The following is a 3190-nucleotide window of genomic DNA, read 5'->3' as shown; positions in this document are numbered from 1 at the left end:
CAATTTTGTTCCATCTAATTTTTATAATTTACTTCCATTCATATAAAATTTAAAAATAAAATTGCAAATAGAAAGTTTACATTAATTTTATTAATACACATATGTTTTATCTTATTCTAGCAAGATTTTTGCAAGCATTTTTATCAAAGCTTACAAATACTGAAACAATTTTAATTTGTACTTTCAAATCATTTTATAATTTAAAAAATATAGTTCTAGTGAGGTACAAGAATCTTACTTTTCTCACACCTGCCTACATTGAATATTATCACTTTTGAAAAATATTTTGCTAAGGCAGTGATTGAAAATTTGCCATATGTGTATGTTCACTGACTTTCTACACATCCATTTTACTCATTTAATATTTATCAAGTCTCTGACATTTGCTAGTTGGTGATAATATAGACATGAATAATGAGCAAAGAATGTTATTTGTCTATGAGCTTACATTTAGTTTGGAAGGGTAAATAATATCTAGGTAAAAATATAAGTAAGATGATTATTCCAGTGAGAAGAAAGTACGACAAAGAAAGCCCACAGATCATGTGTGATGCTGAGCAGTCAACTTGGGCCACTCTGATAGTAGTCAGGTACTGAAGAGATAACTTTGATCTCAATGAATACAAAATTATGTGTTCTAGTTTGCTTTATATTACTCTGATAAAATATTGATAAAAAGCAACTTGGAAAGGAAAGAGTTCATTTGGCTTTGATGCTGGGATCATGATTTGTCACTAAGGTGAGCCAAGGTAGGAATTCAAGTCAAGAGGATTGAACTGAATCAGAAGCCAGAGAGGAACACTGTTTCCTGGCTTGCTTTCCTTGGTCAGCTGAGCCTCCTTTATTATACAGACCATACTTACCTGGCTAGGAATGGCACTGTTCACAGTGTACTGAGCTTCTCTATATCAATCAGCAATTAAAAAAATGTCTCATAGATTTGGCCACAAGCAAATACAATGGAGGCAATTCTTAGGTTGAGGTTCTCTTCCTGTATGTCTCTAGTTTGTGTCAAGTTGACAAAAATAACTAGCACATCATAAACATTCACTTTATTAGTGAGTTGATAAGAAAATATTTTTATTTATTTATTTTTCTTTGTAAGTTTTTCTAACAGAGCATGAGGTAAGGATTTATTTACAGAAGAGTAGGTGCCCCATATTTACAGCTGCACACTCAAATATAGATCCTGTCACCTCCTGACAGCCACAAAAAATGGGGAAAGAGGTGTTTCTTGGTGTTCTCTGCTTATATATCCTTTGTCCCAGCAACATGCAGTTAAGGTCGACTGATTGGGTGGGAGTGGTAACTGATCCCCCCTTCGACTCCTTGATGAGCGTGGGAAGGAGGTGTGACTATAGCTTGCTGGCATAGTGGTCGGAGGACATTTCCAGTTAACACTTCACCTCTTCCTCTGGCTCTTACATTCTTTCCACCAACCTCTTCCGCAAAAGTCCCTGAGCCTTGGAAGGGGTGGTTGGTGTGGGATAATCCTCCTCCTGCTGTGGCAAGGCACTGAATTTTCAGGTCTCTGTATCATCTGTATGAAAACTCATTTTTTTAAAAGCCAAGAGAAGATCATAAAAAACAACAACAGTATTAAGATTTCATTTTCTTTTTTTAAAATTTTTGATTCATATAATTTTTATTGTATATGCATGAGTGTTTTACTTGTGTGTATATGGGTGCACCTCTGTATGCAATGTCCACAAAGACTATAGAGGGCATCAGATCCCCTGGAACTGGAGTTTGGTATGGTTGTTAGCCATCGTGAAGGTGCTGGGAACTGAACCCAGGTCCTCAGCAAGAGCAGGTGGTGCTCTTAACTGCTGAGTAATCTCTCCATTCATCTTTGTGATTTACCTGCCCTTACATTCCAGTCAGAAACTTATTGGTAAAAAGATTTATTAATGACTACTGACTTAATCTCCACTGTCATGTAGCTGTGGATTTGGTTCTTCTCTGGTTTTTAGGACTCATCTATGTATCTAAGATACATAATGCTATGTATTTTATTTGCCACTATAGAATTTTCACATGGATTATTTAACTTGTCTACTTTTTTCGTTTCCTTTCTGTTGCTGTGATAAAACACTCTGACAAAAGCAACTTAGGGGAGAAAAAGATTTATTTAACTTGCAATCCCAAGTCAAAGTCCATCACTGCAGGAAAACAGGGCAGGAACTAAAGCAAGAAGTCCAAGTCAGAAACCTCTGAAGAACACTTCATGCTGGTGTGCTTTATGCCTTGCTCTCCAGCTCGTGCTCAGTTAGATTCCTTACAGCACAGACAATATGCTGGGCAGGGTGTCTCCCCAGGTGAACTGTGCTTTTCTGCATCAATCAAGATCATCAAGAAAACTCACTCACAAAAATATCCACAAACCAAAATAATAAAAACAACTATTCAATTGAAACCCCTTCAGGTTATCCTAGGATATGCCAATTTGACTGTTAATGCTATCTTGGACATCTACCAAAATACATGTATTTAAATATTTTATTGAAATTTGAAACTTTTGTACGGTGTATTTTGACCATTTTCAGAACCCTTACCTTGTCTGTATACTCCTTCCTCTCCCCTGCCTGATTTCATGTCCTGTATCATTTATTTTAAAGCCTATTGAGTCTAATTTGTGAACCCAAAGGCCCTTTGGTGTGGGTAAATCCCCTGGAGCCTAGTCAACCTACCCAATGTCATATGCTTAGAGACAGCTGACTCTCCCGCTCCAAGCAGCCAGCAGTCCATAATTCCTCATCTAGGACTGGGCTTTTGAACTCCACCCCCATACTGGGAATTTGTATCACTTGAACTTATGTAAGTCAGATGCATGCTGAAACATATACTGTGAATTCATCTGATTAACCATCCTGCTGTCTGGAAAATTTGTCCTTCAGGGGCTAGCTACCATCCCTGAGGATGTAACTGATAATTTTCTTGTGTGGCCTAGAGACAACCAGGCCATACTTCAGCCACCTGGTCTAATTCTGTGCTTAGATATGCTACAGAGTAAGAAGAAGGCCCCATAAGTTGAGCAATCATTCCCAAGGAAAGGGTCTCTGTGGGGGCTTATGCCTCTGTGAGCATTCCCTGGTCTTCTCATCCACAGAGAAGAAGCAACTTTTGGGGCCTGGCTGATTTCCCAAAGGGAGGGCTGTTATTGGGTGGGCCCTCATGACAGTTGTCGATC

Source organism: Nannospalax galili, unplaced genomic scaffold (genome assembly GCF_000622305.1).
Source record: "Nannospalax galili isolate Female #2095 unplaced genomic scaffold, S.galili_v1.0 scaffold203, whole genome shotgun sequence".
Taxonomy (NCBI): domain Eukaryota; kingdom Metazoa; phylum Chordata; class Mammalia; order Rodentia; family Spalacidae; genus Nannospalax; species Nannospalax galili.
The sequence above is the reverse complement of the archived record's forward strand: the minus strand, read 5'-3'. Positions refer to the sequence as shown.